The sequence below is a fragment of the Ovis aries genome, chromosome 1 (genome assembly GCF_016772045.2).
Source record: "Ovis aries strain OAR_USU_Benz2616 breed Rambouillet chromosome 1, ARS-UI_Ramb_v3.0, whole genome shotgun sequence".
In the NCBI taxonomy this organism is placed as follows: domain Eukaryota; kingdom Metazoa; phylum Chordata; class Mammalia; order Artiodactyla; family Bovidae; genus Ovis; species Ovis aries.
Genome location: NC_056054.1, coordinates 274,838,585 through 274,863,197, shown reverse-complemented (window position 1 = coordinate 274,863,197; position 24,613 = coordinate 274,838,585). Strand labels below are relative to the sequence as shown.

The window sequence follows — 24,613 nt, the reverse complement described above, 5'->3', positions numbered from 1 at the left end:
GCTCAGGAGCCGTGGCTGCAGGAGGCTTAGCTGCCCTTCAGCATGTGGAATCTTCCCAGGCCAGGGATCAAACCAGTGTCCCCGGCACTGGCGGATGGATCCTTTACCCCTAGTCCACCAGGGGGTCCTAGCCTGCAACTCTGAATGTAAAAAACCTTACACTCTAAGTCGGTGCTGTCCCGAGGACTGTCCTACATCTGCGTACCTGGGCTGTCGAGCTTGGTAACCAAGAGCCCCGTGTGGCCACTGGGCACTTGGAATGTGCTAGGGCAACTGACTTCTCCCACCCGACACAGCAGGGCTGGTCTCAAGAAACGAGCTGAGACCTAAGGGCTCTGCTTGAAGTAGTCTCCCAAGACCCCTATTTGTTTCATTACATGTGTTTTCCTGTTTTAGGTTCAAGGAAGAATTTTCTAAAAGTTAATACAAATATCTGTCATTATTCGTGTCAATGAAGGTAGGCATGACAAAAATAAATGATGTTCCCTCATAAGCCATAGGTTAGACAAATATGCCCATCCTCCCCAAATTGTACCCATCAAAAAGTGGATGACAGAAACTAACACACTATTGTAAGTCAGCAGTCTACACTCCAACAAAAATCAATGTAAAAAAATTTTTTAATGCAGAAACACGTGGTCAAGTTGGCAAATGTCAACTTCAGCTCTGAACAAAAGTAACATGTACTAAAGGTTTACAGTTGCTGGGGGCAATGTGTATACATCACAGCAGACACACAACTCTTGGAGGCAGGTCCTATTACCATCCCCATTTCTCAGATGAGGAAACAGAGGCCCGAGAGGTCACAGGTATGTCCAGACCCAGGGAGCAGGTGCAGCGCAGAGCCAGGATTTGCACCGGGGCCAGTCTCCGGGGTGGACTCCTGGAGTTGGTGATGGACAGGGCGGCCTGGCGTGCTGCGGTCCATGGGATCACAGAGTCGGACACGACTGAGCGACTGAACTGAACTGAACTGATTCTAACGGCAGCGCCTGGGCTCCTGACTGCTCTGCTGCTGTCCTGCTGAGCCACATCGGAGGTGCTCCTAGCCATTCCTTCATTCAAGCTGAAGACACAGTGAGCTCTGGCTGGCCCTGTGTACCAGGCCATGGGGCTGCAGAGGGCTCACTGGAGCCTAGGACTGGAGGCACTCAGTCACAGTGCCTGGTCCTCCACCACCAGGCGTGCTCTGAGAGCCTTATCACCTTCACGGCAGGGAAGGGTCCCTGTGAAGATGACCAGTGAGCAGAAGGATCCGCGTCAGGTGAGGGTTAGCAACGCATTTCTCAGAATATTGGCTTTGACACCGAGTCTTACAGAATGAATTAAAACTGAATAGAATTAAAAGGTAAGCCCAGGGCCATTTCAAGGCCCTCCAATTTAGCCTCAGCCTCTTTGACAATTCAACCCCCCCACATCCCCAGTGGCCCACCTGGAACGTCCTATCTCTCAGGAACACCCTGTCCCAAGTCTGCACCTGCCAAGCTTCTTCAGAGTCCTCTCCCAGGGTTCTGCCCCTCATGGCGCGCACCTCCGGCCACAAGGAGCAGCATCATCTGGGGGGCGTGTTACATGCACAGCATCTCAGGCTCTCCTCCAGACCTGCTGGATGGGAATGTGCACCTTAGCGAGATGCCCTGGTGATGTCCATCCCCATCAGAGTCCGAGATGCACTCACACAGCTGGCACCCCGCCCCCTGAGCTGCCTGGGAGCGCCTGTGTCCCCCTGGTCTTCAGCCCATTACTTGAGGCTTCGGCCTCTGCCTCCACCCTGGATTCCTGGGGGCAGCTGTGGTGTCCTAATTCTCTTGGTTGCTCCAGGGCCCATGGGCTTACCTGGTAGCTCAGCTGGTAAAGAATCCGCCTGCAGTGCAGGAGACCCCAGTTCGATTCCTGGGTGAGGAAGATCCCCTGGAGAAGGGACAGGCTACCCACTCCCGTATTCTTGGGCTTCCCTGGTGGCTCAGCTGGAAAAGAGTCCGCATGCAATGTGGGAGACCTGGGTTCGGTCCCTGGGTCAGGAAGATCCCCTGGAGGAGGGCATGGCCACCCACTCCAGTACTATTGCCTGGAGAATCCCCATGGACAGCCTGGCAGGCTACAGTCCACGGGGTCGCGAAGAGGCACAGGCTACTGAGCGACTAAGCGCAGCCCAGCTCCAGGGCCTGTAACGCTTCTGGGCAGGCGCCAGCTGAACACGTGAGTGAGCGGCTCTGAAGGAACGTGGCTGTGCTCCGAGAGGTTGGCCTGGACGCCGTCTGGAGCGCTGTCCTGGGCCTCTCTCCCTCCAGCCGCCCGTGGCCACCACCCGGGCAGGCGAGTGGGTTCCCCCGGCCCGCCGCACCTCCGCCTCTAGGCCGGAGCCCGGCCAGGGGCTCGCGAGCCTTCTGCTTTCAGCCGCCTCGCCACAGAGCCCGGCAGGAAAGCCCCAGCAAACAAGGGCGGGCCCTCGGCACTGTAGCCTCAACAAAAGCGGGGTGCTTCCTGTGGGGCGCGGCCCGAGGCCTCCCCCCGCGGGGGTCCCCGGCGCTCAGGAAGCCGGCCGCTCCCTGTCTCTGGGGTTTGTGCGGGCGCGGAGGGCACACCCTGCCCTGGGGACCGCTTCAGAGGCGGCGGCCGCTGCAAGCAGGGGGCCGCAAGCAGCAGGAGGGGCTGCGAGCCGCTTCCTGCTGCTCCTGGAGCCGCTCCGGGGCCTCGCGCCGGCCTCCAGGGAGGCGCTGCGGTGCCGGGAACCTGGACAAGGCGCTTTCCCTCGTACGGATGTCTTCCTTCCGTACGTAGCTGGCGTTCTGTTTTGCTCGGAGCATTTTTGGTAGCACCCGAGGTTGGGTAACACCCAGGGCTTGGCCAACCCCGTCGTGCTCTTTTCTCCGCTTGTACATGTGTGACCACAAAGCCACTGCGGGCATCACGTGGGTCGCTCAGCGGCTCGGACGGAGACACGCCTCTGGCTTCCCTGGGACGGCGGGGCTTCGCCTTCACCCTTTCCTGTCGGTCACTGGCCGTCAGGAGGAAAGGACTGGAGGAAAGAAGGAACTGCCCACTTCCTTTAAGAAGCTGTCAAGCAAATGGCTTTTCCACTTTTAAAGCTTTCACAAGGATTTTATGCCCGCTGTGGAAAAACCAAATACCACAATACAGTTACTATCTCACGATTTGTTAATATTTTGGTAAGTTTTTCCCTAAACACCTGCAGCCCTGGAATAATGTGAGTTTGGATGAAGGGTGACGAGGGATGAGCTGGTATCCACCTTCCAGGCCCCACCTTCACTTTAGGACTCGGGGACCACACGAACCCTACAGCTGACGCAGTTTGGGATTCTGGCCCCTACTCACAACAGGAAGGTGGGTCTTACTGTATTCATAGAGTTGAACTAGACCTACATGCAATTTTGTATGCTAGTCATTGTTTTTAAAAGAATATCAAAGTATTCCCTCATGTTAACTGTTTTTTTTTCCCCCCATTTTTCATTTGTCAGACAGGTTTAAATGAGATGATAAATTGTGGGAAGTTAGGAGATTACTAATCTGTCATAATAAGGTTTAAATGAGGTAATGTATATTCAGAGTGCTTAACCTGTAACCCTGCATATAGTAAACTTTTCATAAATAGTAGTTAGGCCATAGATTCTTGCTAAAATCTCATTTCAATGCCAGCATAATATTTCATTCTAAGGAGCACATTTAAACATCCTTTTGTTGTACTAAGCTTATTTCTAATTCTTTCCATTTAAAATGGTAGCACTATACAGATATCTTTGAATATAACTTTTATTCACTTTAAGGAAGCATTATCTCTTTAAAATGGATGACTACGTTGGATGATATGAGTATCTCCAAGGCTTTTTATTACATATCAGCAAATAATTTCCTGGTGATTGCACTAATTTTTTTTTCCAGCCTTAAGTGGGATTACCTGTCTTTCTGCATCCTCACTAGCAGTAAATTTTCATGTTTTTAAATCTGCCAATTTAATTTGTGAAAATTCAATTTCCTTGCTCTTTGATATTGCATTTTGAAAAGTTGCCAGTGAAAGCGAAACATTTTTTTTCATATTCATTAACCATTTGTATGGCCTCTTCCACAGTAAAACATAATTTAGCAATCAAGTTTGCTAATAACGTTTGGGTTTTCCTTTTGTGGGTGGCGTTTCTCATGTCAAAACTCAGAAACAATCTCTTTCTACACACAGCTGGACAGGCTAAGAGTGAGGCCATTTGGGATTTGATTAGAGGTGTGTTTAACTTGAAACACACACGAGTAAACATTTGGCAACTTCCCAGTCACTGTGTACACCATACAGTGGTCTGTCTTAAAATCAACTTTCACTGGAGTATAGTTGACTTACAATGTTATGTTAGTTTCCCCTACAGAGCAGAGTGAATCAGTTATACATACGCATATACCCACTCTTAGAGTTTCTTTTCCCGTGTAGATTATTACAGAGTATTGAGTGGAATTCCCTGTGCTACACAGTATGTGCTTATTAGTGATCTGTGTGTAAATGCTGCTGCTGCTGCTGCTGCTGCTGCTGCTAAGTCACTTCAGTCCTGTCTGACTCTGTGTGACCCCATGGGCGGCAGCCCACCAGGCTCCCCCAATCCTTGGGATTCTCCAGGCAAGAACACTGGAGTGGGTTGCCAAATCTATCCCTCCCCTCTTCCTGCTTGGAAACTGTAGGTTTGTTTTCTGCATCCGTACAGTGGTCTAAATGCAGGTTCCATTCAGGAGCCACGGGAAACGAAGGGGCAGGCAACGGGCAAAGAGTCCAGGGAGCCGCGTGCATCCAGCAGGTAGGTGGGTGGTCATCCTGTCCTGTAGGGGGATGGTCAGCAGACAGGTCATCCTATCTGTGTCCCAGGCGATCATCAGAGCCCATGCCAGGCGCAGACAGGCTCAGAACCCAGAGGTAACACACCAGCTCCCCGGGGGCACCCAGGGATTGGCAGATCCCTGAGAGTGGGTGATGACAAGATGAGGTACATTGTTCGGGCGGGGGCTGCCAGTTCACACCGCCGCCTCTCACCAGCCCCTTTTCGCGGATGAGGACACCTTGACTCAAACACGTTAAGTCGTCAAAGTTCACAGAGTAAGTGGCGGAGCAAAGATTCAACCTTGGGCCAATCGGACCCCAAAGCAGATGCTCTCAGCTACCAAACCGCACAGCTTCCCTTAAAAACATGTCTTCAGACATGAAAATGACGAGTTTACATGCGGAGAGCCTCAAAGAAAACTTTTGAGAGCAAAGCAATTTGATTTTTTATCCTCAAATTAAAATGACCGTCTCCAGGCAAGAAGTCTCGTTTCCCTGAGAACTTGCCAAACGATGGATGGAAGCATTTCTTGGCACGTCCCCTGCCTGGGTCTTACACTTCCGAGAGGGAAGCTGAGGTCAAGGGTCGTCCTGGCTCCCGGAGAGCGACTTCCTCTTATCAGGACTCAGTTTTCTGTCCTGAAAAGGGGGCTCCAACTCTAAACCCTCCCTCGGAAAGTTGGTGACGTTGGCTGTGACAGTCCTTGGATGAAGAGAACACTCCTGGGGTGTATGGGATGGTTCCCCACACGCTGGGCATCTGTCACTCACAGCGCCTGCTGATGAGCAATGGTTGAGATCACTGCGAAAGTCATTCGCAATTACAAAGCGGGATCTGCAATGTCTTGCCAAGAATGCTGCGTATCAATCCCAGCAAAGCTTTAACCACCAGAGTAGGCATTTTCCCCACCAGCCCTTCAACCCCTACAGTGCTGGGACGGGCAATAAACGGGGTTAGCTACAATCCACCGCTTAAAAGCAATGAGTTGAGCTCTGAAGCGTGTATTTATGAAACATACATTTACAGAATTCATAGCCTGGTTTCTCATAGGGCTGACCTAATTTCTGGGAGGTACCGATCAATCATGCCATGTTGGTTCATATGATGGAGGTAATATTTCTCTCACTTCCAATACTTGGGGAGCTATGAAAATATTCATCCCTCTGAGCTACAGAAATCAGTTTTCTTGTTCATGTTCTGTTAAAAGTACCCAATGCTATTTGTCACGAAGGGGTTGAGAAACACATCCTTCTGTCTCTGAATCCTAATCCGGAGGGAGAGGCAAGGCGTATCGCACAGACCCCATGACTTCAGACCATGCTGTTTTTAATTTCCAACTTGTGTCTAAACTTGGGAACCAGTTTGACTACCTGGAGAGTACAGAACGGTTAACTAGCTTTGCTTCCGCATGCAAGCTGGAGTTAACTGCTTCTGCCTGAATTAAGTAAACTCTGGCAGTGCTATCCAGACCTGGCATGACCAGATGGCAGTCGCCACACCTTGCCAGCTGCCAATCAGCGTTCAACAGCTGCCCTTGACCCTGGCTTCCGATTATCTGCCGGCTATGAATAGAAGCAGAGTGTCAGAAAAGGGAGCAAAGTACTTGAAGCCAGCAATTCAGGAAATCCATCTGATGGCAAAAGGACCGGCTCAATGCACTGAGCCGGTTTCAGGAAAACGTGAGAGTGGAAAAACAAAGTCCAATGCTCGGTCATTCCAACATCGCCAGCAAGAAACCATGGGTGCTCTTGTGAAATGAAGGACATTTCCAGATACATATGTTGTCATTTTGAAAACATCACCTATCAGTGTTTGAAGTCCCCTGGATCTGGCAGATAGCAACTGCTAGAGTTTGTTCAGGAAATAGAGGAGCATACCCCAAATTCCGTGTCATGCTTTTCCCATGCAAAAAAATAAAATAACAGACCCCCAAAACTGGCAATGGCTCACCATTCTGTTTCACAAAATGTATCAAAACCTGTGTCAAACTTCACAGTAGAGCATAGGAGCATTCTGTGGACCCAGAACTGGACTAGCTGATTCTAAAAGAGAGCGCTGGAAAGAGGATCTCCACGTGTTCTGGGGCTAAATATCTGTGTTTTCCCAAGATAAGAGATGAGGGTAGGGGAGCAGAAAAGGGCAGTTTTAGAAACAAGACTGACATTTCTGCTGGATGAGAGGGGAACCACGCCTTTTGAAGGAAATGGAAACACAGCCCAGCCAGAGAGGAATGAAGTGGAACAAAGAACCAGAAAATAGCTGAGTTTAAGCTCCAGAGAGGCTTTCACTAAATCGCTGCACAGCTAAGCGGCTGTGCTTTACTAAAGGTTAAGGCCACACCGGGGCAGTCCCCGGCGCCTCTCATCCGGGACAGCTGGACACGTCTTTCACGGCTGGCAACGGGGGCGGGGGAGTGTGGGGACAGAACCAGCAACTGTGGGCTTGGCGGGGCTCCACCGAGCCGGAGGCGGGCCAGCTGGGCGAAGCCGGCGTCCCAGAGCCCCCTCCGTCTCCCCCTGCAGAGTGGGTACCACCTGAGCTGTGGCCTGTGGGACCAGAGCAGCCATTCCAACAGCTGGGCTCGAAGGACTGTCTTTCAAAGTCAAGGACAGTGCAGAGGCCTCCCCCCGCCGTGTGAATATTCCGGGTGGTCAAAAGACTGATACCAGCCACAAGGAATTAATAAGACTTTAAAAAGTAATTCGCATTTTGTTCCTCACCACGCTGTCCATATAGATTTGGGAACGAGGCATACTGAAGCTGTGAAACGAGCTGTTTTTCCGTCTAGAGATGGATTGCAGGCCCCTGGCCACTCTGAAGCACAGACAGAACAGGAGATGATAGAATCTGACTTCGGGGCTGACGGCTTGATTAGAAACTGCATTATTTATGCCCCGCTGGGATTGCTGCGGCTTTGGAGGCTTAAAACCACCTTCTGGGGCAGCTCTTCCCCTGATTTCAGGGTCACTGACCTCCTTTTCTGGATATAGGCCTCCACGGCAGGATTTGAAAGAGAATTAATTAATCCATTCTCTTGATCGCTTTTCATTAATTACTCCATCAAACTAACCTCAACCCAAATCGGGAGGCTGCCTTCTTCCCTCCCCTCACACAGGTCTTCCTTTTCTAGACGTTTCCACACTCATTTACTCCAAGCTTCAGGTCTAGGCGCGCTCACTGAGACGCTGAGAAAAACCAGTGTTCTCTCAGCAGCGAAGGTGTCTCTCACAATCTGGTCCTCAAACAGCAAACGGGGAAACTGTGATCAACAGTAACGGCCAGAGCTTTCAGATTCTGAAGAATTTCCAGAATTGTACACATGTCTCTCAGGAAGTAGGCTTTCAAAATATTAGGAGGCTGCAGCCCCCAGTCACACACACACTGATCAGGCTGGTTTTTATCAGTTCAGCTTCTCTGAGGAGAGCCCATCCAAATCCACGACCAAACTTTATTACTCTGGAAAACATTCCAATTCATGTGCAAGCTGTTGGTTAATAACGAGAATCAGAGAATGCTGGTGTCGGAAGGCGCCCTGGGGAAGCCCACGCATCAGAGTGTTTACATCAGGAATGGAGACCCGAGCTTTTAGAGCCCAGAACCCACACTCACAATGCCACTCTCGGTGGTTTCCATGAGGGTCTTAGTGGTATGAGCCTGTAAAGTCTAAAATGGAGAAGTGCTGGGTACCTGAAAGCAAGTAAGGCGGGCCTTCCCTGGTGTGGCCCACCCTTTGCCTCGTTGATGGGGACTGATGGCTTGGCTGGCTGTGTTGTTCAAGGCTTTTGGCCTCTTGGTGGTTCATCACAACAGGGACCCACTATGGACTGACGTCTAATTTTTCCATTTTGAGTTCCATCTCCACGTTCTACTCATTCCCAGAAACTTGGAGGTCACCTGAAATGGTGATCCCCAGCTCAGATCTCAAGAAGAAGCATCACCGACCAACTGCTTAGCTCACCTGGACGCAACTCTTTCTCTGCGAGCTGAAGGCTGACGAAAGTGAGTAGAGCTGAAACGGGTTGATTTGCAGATCGGGGTTAAGTAGAGAGTCCCGACAGGAGGAGAAAGAGAGTAGAAGACTCATCACAGGAACTGGCTCCCTTGATGGGGAGGGCTTGGTGGGAGGAGATGAAGTCCACAGGGGAGGCTGTCAGGAGGGGCTTGCATGAGCCGGAGCTGCCGTGACAGGTGGAAACCTCGGCTGTGCTTCCAAGACTCTTCAACAGAGCCAAGGCCACCCGAGTTATTGAGGACATTCTCCTTACTTAAAGGCAATTGATTACGGACTTGACTGCATCCACAGAATGCCTCCAGCAACACCTAGACCGGTGTTTGAACGTCTAGGAGCTCTGCCTCGCCCAGGCGGTGTAGCACCGGCCGTCACAGGAGCCCTGCTCTCTGCTCCCTGCAGAGCAGTCCCGCCCAGCCGTTCCTCCGTTTGGGTTGGGCACGAAGCTGACAACAAGTGAACATGAATGAATGAGCGAGTGGAGGAGGTCATGACGGGGATGTGCGGCATGGGCCACGGCCCCTCAGCCTATCCTGGGGGGAGGGCAAATCACAGTGCCCCCAGGACCCTCACAAAGCCCCAGGGATGGGCATGATGGTCCAGCCTGCGGCTGGGCACGTCACCCCCAGCAGTTCTATATGAGCAAAGGAGGTGAGCTTCGCACTGGGGACCTCACTGATCGGGGAGAACTCTTAAAGGACAAACAAGTACGCCTGCGGAGAGGGTGGACACCCTTCCATGGATGGGAAGTCAGGGCAGGGGCAAGGCTCAGAGGAGGAATCGCCAAGGCTTCCCACTGCCCCCCTCTGCCCAAGCCTCTCGGGTCAGAGAGACTGAAGCCCTGAGAGCAGCAGCCGTGACCTGCTGCCCCCAAGGAAAGGAAAGTCTTAAAAGAGCTAACTCTCTGGACCGTGAGAGCATTACGATGTGTGTTGAGAACCGTGGTAGATTCACTCTGGAGCTGACGAAGCTTAAGCTGCAGGACTCCTCGCTCGCAGGGGCCGCCCAGGCTCTGAGCATCCCCCATGGGTACGGGAGGAAGCAGCAGTCCCGCAGGGCGCTGGCGTGTGGGGGTACTGCAGCGGGGGGCTCCCCTCTGTGCCCGGGTGGCCATCCGGGGGCGACCAGCAGTATCTCCACGCCCAGTCACCTGCCCCGTAGGAACTAAGGGGGTGAGTTACTTCATGAGAAGAGCAAGGCAGACGAATTTCCCCAAGTGTTAGTGACTAGTATTCTTTCAATCCCTTACACAGTATTTGGGCTTCACGAGTGGCTCAGCTGGTAAAGAATCCACTTGCAATGTGGGAGACCTGAGTACGATCCCAGGGTTGGGAAGATCCCCTGGAGAAGGGAAAGGCTACCCACTCCATATTCTGGCCTGGAGAATTTCATCAACTGTACAGTCCTTGGGGTTGCAAAGAGTCGGACACAGCTAAGTGACTTTCACTTTCACTTTACTTTTCAGTTCAGTTCAGTCGCTCAGTCATGTCCGACTCTTTGAGACCCCATGAATCGCAGCACGCCAGGCCTCCCTGTCCATCACCATCTCCCGGAGTTTCACATCCATCGAGTCCATGATGCCATCCAGCCATCTCATCCTCGGTCGTCCCCTTCTCCTCCTGCCCACAATCCCTCCCAGCATCAGAGTCTTTTCCAATGAGTCAACTCTTCGCATGAGGGGGCCAAAGTATTGGAGTTTCAGCTTTAGCATCATTCCTTCCAAAGAAATCCCAGGGCTGATCTCCTTCAGAACGGACTGGTTGGATCTCCTTGCAGTCCAATGGACTCTCAAGAGTCTTCTCCAACACCACAGTTCAAAAGCATCAATTCTTTGGTGCTCAGCCTTCTTCACAGTCCAACTCTCACATCCATACATGACCACAGGAAAAACCATAGGCGTGACTAGATGGACCTTAGTCGGCAAAGTAACGTCTCTGCTTTTGAATATGCTATCTAGGTTGGTCATAACTTTTCTTCCAAGGAGTAAGCGTCTTTTAATTTCATGGCTGCAGTCACCATCTGCAGTGATTTTGGAGCCCCCCAAAATAAAGTCTGACACTGTTTCCACTGTTTCCCCATCTATTTCCCATGAAGTGATAGGACCAGATGCCATGATCTTCGTTTTCTGAATGTTGAGCTTTAAGCCACCTTTTTCACTCTCCTCTTTCACTTTCATCAAGAGGCTTTTCAGCTCTTCTTCACTTTCTGCCATAAGGGTGGTGTCATCTGCATATCTGAGGTTAATTGATGTTTCTCCCGGCAATCTTGATTCCAGCTTGTGCTTCTTCCAGCCCAGTGTTTCTCATGATGTACTCTGCATAGAAGTTAAATAAGCAGGGTGACAATATACAGCCTTGATGTACTCCTTTTCCTGTTTGGAATCAGTCTGTTGTTCCATGTCCAGTTCTAACTGTTGCTTCCTGACCTGCATACAGATTTCTCAGAAGGCAGGTAAGGTGGTCTGGTATTCCCATCTCTCTCAGAATTTTCCACAGTTTATTGTGGTCTGGTATTCCCATCTCTCTCAGAATTTTCCACAGTTTATTGTGATCCACACAGTCAAAGGCTTTGGCATAGTCAATAAAGCAGAAATAGATGTTTTTCTGGAACTCTCTTGCTTTTTCCATGATCCAGCGGATGTTGGCAATTTGATCTCTGGTTCCTCTGCCTTTTCTAAAACCAGCTTGAACATCAGGAAGTTCACGGTCCACGTATTGCTGAAGCCTGGCTTGGAGAATTTTGAACATTACTTTACTAGCATGTGAGATGAGTGCAATTGTGCGGTAGTTTGAGCATTCTTTTGCATTGCCTTTCTACACGATTGGATTGAAAACTGACCTTTTCCAGTCTTGTGGCCACTGCTGAGTTTTCCAAATTTGCTGGCATATTGAGTGCAGCACTTTTATAACATCATCTTTCAGGACTTGAAACAGCTCAACTGGAATTCCATCACCTCCACTAGCTTTGTTCATAGTGATGCTTTCTAAGGCCCACTTGACTTCACATTCCAGGATGTCTGGCTCTAGATGAGTGATCACACCATCGTGATTATCTGGGTCGTGAAGATCTTTTTTGTACAGTTCTTCTGTGTATTCTTGCCACCTCCTCTTAATATCTTCTGCTTCTATTAGGTCCATACCATTTCTGTCCTTTACCGAGCCCATCTTTGCATGAAATGTTCCCTTGGTATCTCTAATTTTCTTGAAGAGATCTCTAGTCTTTCCCATTCTGTTCTTTTCCTCTATTTCTTTGCACTGATCGCTGAAGAAGGCTTTCTTATGTCTTCTTGCTATTCTTTGGAACTCTGCATTCAGATGCTTATATCTTTCCTTTTCTCCTTTGCTTTTCTCCTCTCTTCTTTTCACAGCTATTTGTAAGCCCTCCCCAGACAGCCATTTTGCTTTTTTGCATTTCTTTTCCATGGGGATGGTCACTTTACTGTTACATATGCAGTATTTGAGTCAGTACAGGGTAAAGACTAGATGCTAAGATTAATGTCCAGCTCTTAGATTCTCTCAGGAGTGGAATTCTGACCTGCCAAGATGTTCATTTTCCCACTAAAATGAGTTATTATTATAGATCTTCAAAGGGTTTTCTTGTAATCAGGATATGATGGGTAAAAAACAGTTGGTTTGTGGGCTTAGTGTTAAAAATAAAACATGATCCTGGTTATCCTAAACATCTTTCTCCCCATTTTAGTTCTAGATCCCACAGACTGGTTTCCAGCTAGCAAGAAAGTGAGAACGGAGTTGAGTGGGCAGAATTAAGAGAGAAAGTGAGCAAAGGCAGGAACATTTAAGGCAAAGCTCAGTTGGTGCTTGTGGCTTCCAGAAAGCAGCCTAATGCTCTTCTCCACTGAATGAACTGTTCACATTTTTGCCTCCAATTACTGGAAAAATTATGGGAGAAAGTCTAGCTCCATTTATTAGAACGTGAGTAGATTGCCTCCACTAATATCAGAAGGGCCTTTGGCCCAGCTACACTGAGTGCCTTCCGGGAATTATGAAATGTGCCCGCACTTTACGATCACGATCCCCAAAGTGATCAGAATATTCGAAAAAGCATAAACTGTCTTTTTAGGTAGGAGACAACAGCAAGGAGAATTAAACTCAAGAGGCAACAGGCAATTTCCAACTATTGTTCTCCTAAACAGTCTAACACTGTAGTGTGTATTGTAAAGCTCTGTACTTGTGAAAAATAGGGGGGAAAGGGCATGATAGGTTGGAGTCAAAATACTTGCTGCCCCCAAAGATGAATCTCATTGGCTTAATTCAACAAACGTTTGCTTCTTGCTCTTGGAAAGTTTAGGTGGTCCTGTTTCATATTGCAGTTCCCCTTAAAGGACGATAGGGAGCCTGTTACTTGCTCTTACTCCCTCCTGCTGGAGCAGGGGACCCAACAAAGCCTTGCCTGAATTTCTTGTCTGATCTCTTGCTATTAATAATTTCTATTGATTAAGGAAGCCAAGAGCCCTGGCCGGCACACTATTATCTGACTTTTTGATGATAACTATTCTGATGGGTACGAAGTGGGATATCTTTGTGGAAAACCAAAGATTTGGAAAACAAAAGATTTGCGCTTCTCTGGTGGCTAAGGGTGCTGAGCCGCTTTTCAGGTGCTTATTGTCCACTTGTACCTATTTTTTGGAGAAACAACTATTCAGAGCCTTTGCTCATCTTTTTGTTTGTCTTTTTATTCAGTTGTAAGAGTCCCTTACATATTCTAGCTCTTAAGTCTCTTACCAAATATTTAGTTTGCAATTAAGTCCAAAAGCTTTAAATTTCAATAAGGTACAACTTATGTATCTTTTTTTCTTTTGTTGGTTGTGGTTTTGGTGTCATATCTAAGAATGCAGTGCAAAACCCAAGATCAAGAAGATTTACCCCATGAATTCCCTGGTGGCTCAGATGGTAAAGCACCTGCCTACAATGCGGGAGAGCCGGGTTCGATCCCTGGGTTGGGAAGATCCTCTGGAGAAGGAAATGGCAACCCACTCCAGTACTCTGGCCTGGAAAATCCCAGGGATGGAGGGGTGTGGTAGGCTACAGTCCATGGGGTCACAAAGAGTCGGACACGACTGAGTGACTTCGCTTTCACTTTTCTTCTGAAAGTTGTATAGCTGTGGCTTTACATTTAAGTCTCTATTTTGAGTTAATTTTTGTTTATGGTGGGAAGAAAAGATTCAGATTCGTTCTCTTCCATATGCCTATCCAGTTGACCTATAAGTTTATCCTAAGCCAGTACCACACTGTCTCAATTACTGTTGTTTATAATAAGTTTTGAAATTGAGAAGTGAGTCCTCCAACTTTGTTCTTCTTCCTAAAGATTATTTTGACTATTTAGGACTCGTGTGAATTTTAGGGTCAGCTTGAAAATGTCTACAAAGAAGCCAATTAGGGTTCTGATAGGGATTGGACTGAGTCAGAGATAAATTTGGTAAGTATTGCCTTCTTAACGACATTAAGTTTTCCAAGGGACTTCCTGGTTGTCTGGTGGTTAAGACTCTGCTTTCCAATGCAGGGACATGGGTTCGATCCCTGGTCGGGGAACTAAGACCCCACATGCTCACATGCCAAAAGGTAACTAACGCCTGCACATCTCAGTTACTCAACCCATGTGCTCTGGGACCATGCTCCACAACAAGAGACCCCCCTGTGCTGCAACTGGAGAAAGCCTGGGCGCCGAAACAAATATGCTTTGAATATGTTTCGAAATGCCCTTGTTAAATGTATTCCTAAGTATTCCATTCTATTTGATGCTACTGTAAATGGCACTGTTTTTCAATTTCTTTTTCGGATTGTTCATTGCAAGTATATGTAAATACTCTTGAGCTTTGCGTCATCTTTTGACGCAAAGATCCTGTATTCTGCAACATTCCTAAACTCTTTTATTAGTTCTGACCGTGATTTAGCGGACTCTGCAGGATTTTCTATGTACAAGATGTCATCTGCAAATAATTTTATTTATTTATTCACAATATGTCTTTTATTTCATGTTCTCATTCCTATTATTCCTGACTTTTCTTGCCTCTGATATTTTTCACTGGGCTTATCATTACCAGACACACTGTTTGTTTACCTGTTTATAACTGCCCTTTCTGGCATATGAGCTCTCAGAAAGCAGGTGCTTCCTCTTTTCTGTTCACTGCCTTCCCAGATCTTCTAGAACAGAGCCTGGTACATAGTAGGTCCTGAACAAATGTAACCTTCTCTGTTAGCTTTCAGGGTGAGTCCTCCAAAGGGACCTGACATCCTGACCTCAGCCTGTTCTCAAGGCCCAGAGCTCCCTGGAGTTAAGGCCACAGCTGAATGGGAGCAGGTCAGGGCAGCTGGGGCCACTGTTCCAGGATGGGCACCCTTTCTGGGGTCAGTACGAGCAGTACCAAACAGCAAAGTTCCTTTCCTTCTGTAACTATTCCTAGCAAATCAACTTGCATCTCAAGCTCCAAGATGGGGGTCTATGAGATCCTTGACTGCCTGCCTGCCTCTAGGGACCGTGTCACTGACAACCGAGGGCACAGGGACCTCTTGTGGCTGCAGAGCAGTGCCAGGAGCTTGAGGGGCCTTTTGAATGCCACCCGTGGATGTAGAGTCTCCAGGATGAAGGCTCATTCAAGAGTTGCTACAGCCGCTGCACTGGACAAATTCCACGTGTATCTGAACGCATATCTCCCTATCACATTTCCTGCCAATAACCTCTTGCTGGCCAGTGTTTCTGTAGCTTCTCTGGAACCATCCTTTATTAGGATTAACAAAAGATGAGCAATCAGAGCCATGGAGAGTTGAGAGGAGCAGGTTTCTGTAAAAAGAGGAAGCGCTAGTCTGGAGCCAAGAGTGAGTGCTTTGGGCTCCAGGATGCCAAGTGAGACCTCAGATCCAGGCAGGCAGCCAGCAGGGACCCAAGAAGATGGGCTGGGGGTGAAGCTGTATCCCTCCCCCCACCCAAGTCAGGGCAACAGAGGGAGAAGGGGTGATAGCGGGCCTTTGGACTCTGCTTCATTTATTACAGGAAAATAAGTCATTTCAGGGAACATGACAAAGTGAAGTCAAGATTATGAGGCAAAACCAAGACGTTTGCAGATATTTAAAGTGTATAAAGAATTATTCTCTTGGAGGTCTTCCCAGGAGGTCCGGTGGCTAAGACTCTGCTCTCCTAACACAAGCACCTGGGATCGATCCCTATTGAGGGAACTAGATTCTACCCGCTGCAACTAAGACCCAGCACAGCCAAATATTAAAAAAAAAAAAAAAATTCTCCAAAGGTTGTCCCTAGGCTTTGGCTTTATCTGACCTAGAATAAGTTCAGGAAAAGTAAGTGCAATTTTCCATGTCAAATGTAAGAAAAAAAAAGGAAAGGGAAACCCCTAAGAGTTCCTAAGGAAGTGGAGGAAGACAAGGAATGATTGGATCCAGATGATAAGATCTTTCATAAGGCAGTTTTTACATGTTGATGGGTTTTGTCTATTTTAGCCACACTTTGGCAAAGGGAAGCCTGGCGTGCCGCAGTCATGAGGTCTCAATGAGTCGGACAAGACTGAGTGACTGAACTGAACTTAGAAATTTGTATGCAGGTCAAGAAGCAACAGTTAGAAATGGACGTGGAACCACAGACTGGCTCCAAATTGGGAAAGGAGTACATCAAGGCTGTATATTGTCACCCTGCTTATTTAACTTATATGCAGAGTACATCATGAGAAACGCTGGACTGGATGAAGCACAAGCTGGAATCAAGATTGCTGGGAGAAATATCAGTAATCTCAGATACGCAGATGACACCACCCTTATGGCAGAAAGCAAAGAAGAACTAAAGAGCCTCTTGGTGAAAGTGGAAGAGGAGAGTGAAAAAGTTGGCTTAAAGCTCAACATTCAGAAAACTAAGATCATGGCATCTGGTCCCATCACTTCATGGCAAATAGATGGGGAAACAATGACAGACTTTATTTTCTTGGGCTCCAAAACCACTGCAGATGGTAACTGCAGCCATGAAATTAAAAGACATTTGCTTCTTGGAAGAGAAACTATGACCAACCTAGATAGCGTATTAAAAAGCAGAGACATTGCTTTGCCAACAAAACTCCATCTAGTCAAAGCCCCACAGTTGTGTATGGATGTGAGAGTTGGACTAGAAAGAAAGCTGAGCGCTGAAGATTTGATGCTTCTGAACTGTGGTGTTGGAGGAGACTTGAGAGTTCCTTGGACTGCAAGGAGATCCAACTAGTCCATCCTAAAGGAAATCAGTCCTGAATATTCATTGGAATAACTGATGCTAAAGCTGAAACTCCAATACTTTGGCCACCTGATGTGAAGAACCAACTCATTGGAAAAGACCCTGAGGCTGGGAAAGATTGAAAGCGGGAGGAGAAGGGGACGGCAGAGGAGGAGATGGTTTGATGGCATCACTGACTCAATGGACGTGAGTCTGAATAAGCTCTGGGAGTTGGTGATGGACAAGGAAGCCTGATGCGCTGCAGTTCATGGGGTTGCAAAGAGTCAGACACAACTGAGCCACTGAACTGAACAAGCAATTGAATTATAAAGTACAATGGGATTTCAAAATCTCAAAAATGAAAATTTCTTGTAAGCTATTACGTTTAAAATATCAGGCTTAAATTTTGCATTGAAGAGAAGAGTCCTAAAAACAATAATTAATGCGTGGAATTCTTGATAGAACTCATGTACTATGCATTTGGTTCTTCAGCAACTCTCAGAGGTGGCTACGACTATTAACCCATTTTCCAGAAGAGCAATTTGAGGCGAGGGATGTTATGAGCAAATTTTCCAAGGCTTTATAATCAGTCACACTTCCCTGGTGGCTCGGACAGTAAAGAATCTGCCTACAATGTGGGATCTGTAGCAAACGCAGTTTCAATCCCTGGGTCGGGAAGATCCCCTGGAGAAGGAAATGCCAGCCCACTGCAGAATTCTTGCTTGGGAAACCCCATGGACAGAGAAGAATAGGGTAAGTTCATGGGGTCACAGAATCTGACACAACTGAGCAACTAACACTTAGAATCAGTCTGGCAGGGCCTAAATTTGGGCTTAGTCATCTAATTTCAGAGTCTGGGTGATCGCTACAATTATTTTCTATGCCCTTATAATTTACAATAAGGATTCTCCTCTGTCTAAAAACTCTTGGTGTGTTCAGTTCAGTTCAGTCGCTCAGTTGTGTCCGACTCTGTGACCCCATGAACCACAGCACCCCAGGCCTCCCTGTCCATCACCAACTCCTGGAGTTTACTCAAACTCATGTCCATTGAGTCAGTAATGCCATCCAACCATCTCATCCTCTGTCGTCCCCTTCTCCTCCTACCTTCTATTTTTCCCAACATCGGGGTCTTTTCAAATGAGTCAGCTCTTCGAATCAGGTGGCCAAAGTATTGGAGTTTCAGCTTCAACATCAGTCCTTCCAGTGAACACCCAGGACTGATCTCCTTTAGAATGGACTGGTTGGATTTCCTTGCAGTCCAAGGGACTCTCAAGAGTCTTCTCCAAAACCACAGTTCAAAGCATCAATTCTTCAGTGGCTCAGCTTTCTTTATGGTCCAACTCTCATGACCACTGGAAAAACCATAGCCTTGACACGACGGACCTTTGTTGGCAAAGTAGTGTCTCTGCTTTTTAATATGCTGTCTAAGTTGGTCGTAACTTTCCTTCCAAGGAGTAAGCGTCTTTTAATTTAATGGCTGCAGTCACCATCTGCAGTGGTGTGTAAATGATCATTTATCTGTTTTCAGATAGAGAAGTGTCAACCAGACAAATGTTTCTGCTTGTGGGCTACCGAGAATTTAGCCACAGGATACACTTGTACATAAACCAATCACCAGTGTGTACGCCAAAGACATTCTTTATAGGATTATTTTCTTTTTAGTAATAGCCAAAGTCTCAAGAGAACCTAGCTATCCAATAATAAGTAGTTAAGTAAATTATCCATTAAAATGGAATATTTGCCAGTCACTAAAAAGAACAAGCAAGACTGACTTATGCTGATGTAGAAATTTTAAAAGATGTAAAAAAGTGTATTTATATTAATAAAGAATGTGCATGTAATTTTCTGAAAGGACACAGAACACAACTGTGGTTAACACTGGGGCTAAGATAATGAAGAAAACACAGAATGTAAGGACACTTAACACTGTTGAATTGAACACTTCAAAGTAAAGATAGTAAATTGTATGTTGTGAATTTTTTACCACAATAAAAAAAGTTAACAACGAAGAGACATTTACTTCTCACTTCAGATCTTTCGACTCTTTGATATTCATATTACTTTTATTTGCATTATTGCTGCTGCTAAGTCACTTCAGTCGTGTCCGACTCTGTGTGACCCCATAGAAGGCAGCACACCAGGCTCCGCCGTCCCTGGGATTCTCCAGGCAAGAACACTGGAGTGGGCTGCCATTTCCTTTTCCAATGCATGAAAGTGAAAAGTGAAAGCCAAGTCGCTCAGTCGTGTCCGACCCTCATCGACCCCATGGAGTGCAGCCCACTAGGCTCCTCCGCCCATGGGATTTTCCAGGCAAGAGTGCTAGAGTGGGGTGCCATTGCCTTCTCCGATTTGCATTATTAGGCCAGTAAAAAATGAAGGAAATGCATAAAAGACAACTGTGAGTAGTCAGAGGGACTAAAAATCACCATCCAGCTGCTGTGTTTTATTAACGTCCCATATGAAGAGCTCCCAGGCAGCTCAGTGGTAAAGAACCTGCCTGCCAATGCAGGAGACGAGGGTTCAGAGTTCAGTCCCTATGTTGGGAAGATCCCCTGGAGGAGGAAATGGCAACCCCCTCCAGCACTCCTGCCTAGAGAATCCCATGGACAGAGGAGCCCGGTGGGCTGCAGTCCACGGGGTCGCAAGCAGGCAGACACGCCTGGGGGACTGGGCACACACAGGCGACGCGCTCTGAGTCAACAGCACCTAAACATGTATGTGTGATTTCAAGCGACTATGTGGCCATCTTAAATTTCTTAAATAAACCTCCCAGCTCCCTGAGAACATCACGTCCCATCAGGAGAAGAGGGTTTTATTGAATGCGGTCTGTGCGAAACAACAGCAGACTCAGCCTCCACCTGACATATTTTCCTGGAATTTATTTCAGATTATCTTGTTTTGAAGAACAGGTAGTTCCTCTGCAAGTTCAGACTGTCCTTCTGAGGACGCCTTATCCCGTGTCCTCTGTGCTCCTGACCATGCAATTTCTTCATCCCCTTTTATGGGTTTTGTTTTGTCTCTGCCTTCGAAAAATGAGCCAGAATATAAAAATGCACAGAGAGGATGCGGAACACTGTAAATTACGTGTCAAGGGGAAAGACAAAACATCTCTGTGAGAGGCAAGCATCTCTCGGAGAACATTGCTGTTAACTAGTTTGACTTGGATGGTTCCTAGCTCTATATGAAAATACTGACTGAGCCTGAATCTCTGAGACTCTGTCTTTGCCTTCCAGGTTTTAAGATGCTGAGTCGAGGAGTCTCAGCTTCTGGAGGAGACTATGGAGCTCCTCTGGTTTCCAGTCCCTGCAGGGGCCAAAAGGTAAGGAAACAGCTACAGCGGCCAGCGAGGGATGGGGAAGCCTGCAGACCACAGCCCCGTCTAAAGAGAGCTGCTGCTGCTGCTGCTGCCAAGTCGCTTCAGTCGTGTCTGACTCTGTGCGACCCCAAAAATGGCAGCCCCCAGGCTCCCCCGTCCCTGGGATTCTCCAGGCAAGAACACTGGAGTGGGTTGCCATTTCCTTCTCCAATGCGTGAAAAGTGAAAGTGAAGTCACTCAGTCGTGTCTGACACTTAGCGACCTCATGGACTGCAGCCCACCAGGCTCCTCCGTCCATGGGATTTTCCAGGCAAGAGCGCTGGAGTGGGGTGCCATCGCCTTTTCCGCTAAAGAGAGCACCATCCCTCAATGCCAGCCCGCGGTTCCCTAGGGAACCCAGCAGGGTGAGAGCGTCTCTTCCAGTTATTCAAGAGAAGCTGGAGATCTAGACTTGATGTAAATGATTCCAATTTTTTAATGTTGGCAATTAATTTAAAAAAATGTGAAAGTGAGGGCCAAACAAAACATGTCTCTTGGCTGAACTGAGACGTGACCTCAGATTGAATCCAGCTCTCTTCATTTTACGAAAGAGGCCTGGAGGGGGGTGAAGTCGACCGCCTGGAGTTGACTGTGGGCTGGTCTGGGGACGGAGCTGGGACCAGATAGCTGTGCCTTCCCATCCTCTGCTGTTTCTTCCACTTTTCGGTCCCACCAGTAGCAGCAGACTACTTAGATAAGCACGTGATGAGTCTCCACCCAGGCACACGTGTCATTAAGACTTCTGCCTAATGGACTGGACCTTGACCACAAACAGGAGATCCAACGACGAACTAAACCCGCTCTCCACTTAATCCTGGCTGGAGTCTAGCTCCCGGCATTTTGGGGTGAATATGGGGAAGAGAAAGGAAAGGGTGAAAAATTTCACCCTCATAGAGTCTGTGGGAGGAATGGGAAAGTCTGCATTTTCTGGCAAAAATAATTTTGAATTACTAATTATAAACGTGGGCTGGCTTGGAAAAATCTTTTACTCGGCTTCCCGGAAAGTAGTTACAGGGTCTCCATTCCTGGCTCCGTGGCCACTTTGCAGCACGGGGCTTTGCCAAGAACTTATGTTTCCCATGTCACAAGAGGAGATGAACCTGCTGGCTAAGAGCGTGGACTCTGGAGCCAGATGGCCTGGGCTCAATTCCACATCCTGCGACTCACCAGCCGCGTGATCTTGCACAGAGCACGGGATTTGGCTGTGCCTGCATCTTCTCACCCATAAAACGGGAACACAGTCCGCACCTCTCTTCTAAGAGAGTCGCAAGGATTCAATGTGTGGATACGCAGAAGGCACGAGCTTCCCCGGTGGCTCAGCGATAAAGAATCTGCCTGCAATGCAGGTGACGCAGGAGACCCCTGTTGGATCCCCGGGTCAGGTAGATCCCCTGGAGGAGGAAACGGCAGCCCATTCCAGTATTCTTGCCTGGAGAATCCCAGGGACAGGGGAGCCTGGCAGGCTGCAGTCCCAAGGGTCACACAGATTCAGACATGACTGAGTAATTCAGCACGCACACAGGCATAAAGGCACAGGGCAAGTGCTGTGTATGTTGGCTGCATTGTGGAAACACCTGGACACTTGGGTCTCACCCCCAGAGATTCTGGTTTAACTGATCTGAGGTGTGCCCGAGCATCTGAGCTTGTCGAGTCTACCCAGGTGACTCCAACATGTAGCCGAGATGCAGAACCTAGGATATCAGTGCTTATTAAGTAAACAATGGTCCTTTCAGTGATTAATCTGGGGGCTGTTGAAACAATAGAATTTTATCGTAAGGCCAAAGTCAAGTGTCGGCAAAACCACTCTCTCTCTGGAATGTCTTCCCTGCCTAGTCCCAGTGATGGTGGTTGCCTTTGATCCTTACCATTCCTTGGCTTGCAGTTACATCTCTAAGGGATTGATTTTTAAAGACACTAAAATCATCTCCTTCATTCAAGCCCCATATTTTGTAACCTCTTTACAAAGTTCCCCAGTCATGAAATTAAAAGATGCTTACTCCTTGGAAGAAAAGCTATGACCAACCTAGACAGCATATTAAAAAGCAGAGACGTTACTTTGCCAACAAAAGCCCGTCTAGTCAAGGCTATGGTTTTGCCAGTAGTCATGTATGGATGTGAGAGCTGGACTATAGAGAAGGCTGAGCATCGAAGAATCGATGGTTTTGAACTGTTGTGCTGGAAAAGACCCTTGAGAGTCCCTTGGACAGCAAGGAGATCCAACCAGTCCATCCTAAATGAAATCAGTCCTGAATATTTATCAGAAGGACTGATGCTGAAGCTGAAAGTCCAATGCTTTGGCCACCTGATGCGAAAAACTGACTCACTGGAAAAGACCCTGATGCTGGGAAAGATTGGAGGTGAGAGGAGAAGGGGACGACAGAGGATGACATGGTTGGATGGCATGACCGACTCGATGGACGTGAGTTTGAGTGAACTCTGGGAGTTGGTGATGGACAGAGAAGCCTGGCATGCTGCAGTCCATGGGGTTGCAAAGAGTCGGACACGACTGAGTGACTGAACTGAACTGAACTGACCTACAAAGTTCCCCAGGTGGTCATCTCTCAGTGGCATTCAGCGTGGAAGGTCACAAGGGCTGGAGCCTGCCCTTCTCTACACCGCTTTCCCACCTCTGCCCTGGCTTCAGGGTACTCAGGCAGCCCTGGAGGTCCTGATCCAGCTACGTGGTGGGAGATACCCCAGCATGAACTCTAAGGTGAATAGGCATGCATTTTTTAAACTTTTCTCTATTTTTAAACATTTATCTTTATTTGTTTCTTTTTGGCAACACCATGCAGCTTTCAGGATCTTAGCTCCCTGACCAGGGATTGAATCTGGGCTCTCAGGGAAAGCACAGAATCCTAACCACTGGACCACCAGGGAATTCCCTAGGCACGCATTCTCACAAGAGGGATCTGTAAATCTGAGTAGTCTTCAGTGAGTGGAAGAAACCTTTGGGGGTGTACACTGGAGACTCGGGTCTTCTCCCACATCCCTTAATTTTACCAGTTCCAACAACCCAGGCCGATAGACCCGGGTCTCTAACATGACTCTCCTGTATTAGAGATGGCGCATCTGGAATTCCCATCTGAGATGCTGACAGATTGACTCAGAAGTCCTGCTGATACAGTGAACTGATTGAGTGACATCTTAAACAGGCAGTATGCTCTCTAAAAGGGAATCAGGATGACGTCGCTCCATCAGGGAGGCGTGTCTGTCGGTTAAAGGTCCCAGTGTCTTTGCTGTTTTCGTGAGCAGAAGCTCTAATGCCACTAGGTTGGGGTGGGGGCGGAGGGGGAAGGGGAAGATTTTCGCATGATAGAATGTCTGCCCTGAAACGGGAAATTTGGGGGGAAGCTTTTACACCAACTGAAACCTCGATGAGGGGGTGGCAGCATCGGTGGTTTGAAGCTCGGATTCGCCGAGCTCCTCTGCAAGTGCCTCTGGTGCTTTTTGTAAGCCGCCGTGTTTTCCCAGGGCTTGCTGCCTTATTCGCAAGCACTCTGCTGCACACGTGTGTTCTCACGATAGGAATGTGAATCTGGAAACTTCCTTGGAGATTCCAGAATCAGCCACTAAAAAAAGAGGAAGTTCTTCAACCAGAGGGAGATTCCTTTTCTCACATTTCCAAACAGGAGCGTCGTGACTGTCTCTGAACTCAAGCCACCGTACTGTTGGGCTCAGGCTAGAGTGGCCTAGACCACTGGCCACACCCAAACCTTGCCTCTGTCCTTGGCTGTCAAGGCTTCTGGGATTCAGGGAAAATAATGACGACGATAATAAGAGTCAATACTAGCATTGTTGTGGTGGTTTTGGTCCCTCAGTCTTGTCCGACTCTTTGCAACCCCATGGACTGGAGCCCACCAGGCTCCTCTGTCCATGGGATTCTCCAGGCAAGAACACTGGAGTGGGTAGCCACTTCTGTCTGTCTTCAGGGATCTTCCCAACCCAGGGATCAAACCCCAGTCACCTGCATTGGCGGGCAGATTCTCTACTGCTGAGCCACCCGGGAAGCCCAGTACTTGCAGGGTGTCGACTATCCCAAGCCCACTCCGAAAACTAAAAGATCAGTCCTTCCAACGGCCCTATGAAGTAAGTAACCCTGTTTGTCAAACGAGGAGACTGAGACACAGAGAGGGTAAATGCCCCACCCAAGTTCCGCAGCTAGGAGGGCAGACCTTGGACTAGGATCCGGCCCTTCCGATTTCAGACACCATGCCTTCCCAGAGAGTG

The 24,613-nt window shown here is 48.2% G+C and overlaps 2 long non-coding RNA genes across 3 annotated transcripts in view; both read right to left on the bottom strand.

Annotated features, from left to right (window-relative positions):
* Positions 1 to 2,886, bottom strand: part of LOC114110669 (uncharacterized) — a 39,922-nt gene extending 37,036 nt beyond the window's left edge. Inside the window, exons 1-2 of one of the 2 annotated variants that reach the window (XR_009595890.1) lie at positions 1,837 to 2,886; positions 1,433 to 1,605 (exon numbers count right to left, since the gene is read on the bottom strand). This is a non-coding gene — a long non-coding RNA (uncharacterized LOC114110669). Of the gene's footprint in view, positions 1 to 602; positions 1,606 to 1,836 lie in introns of those variants that run through there. The other variant, XR_006056752.2, reaches the window with a different exon arrangement.
* The window catches only part of LOC132657535 (uncharacterized), a 107,071-nt gene that overhangs the window by 47,933 nt on the left and 34,525 nt on the right, over positions 1 to 24,613 (bottom strand). The gene's annotated exons all lie outside the window — the stretch shown is intronic.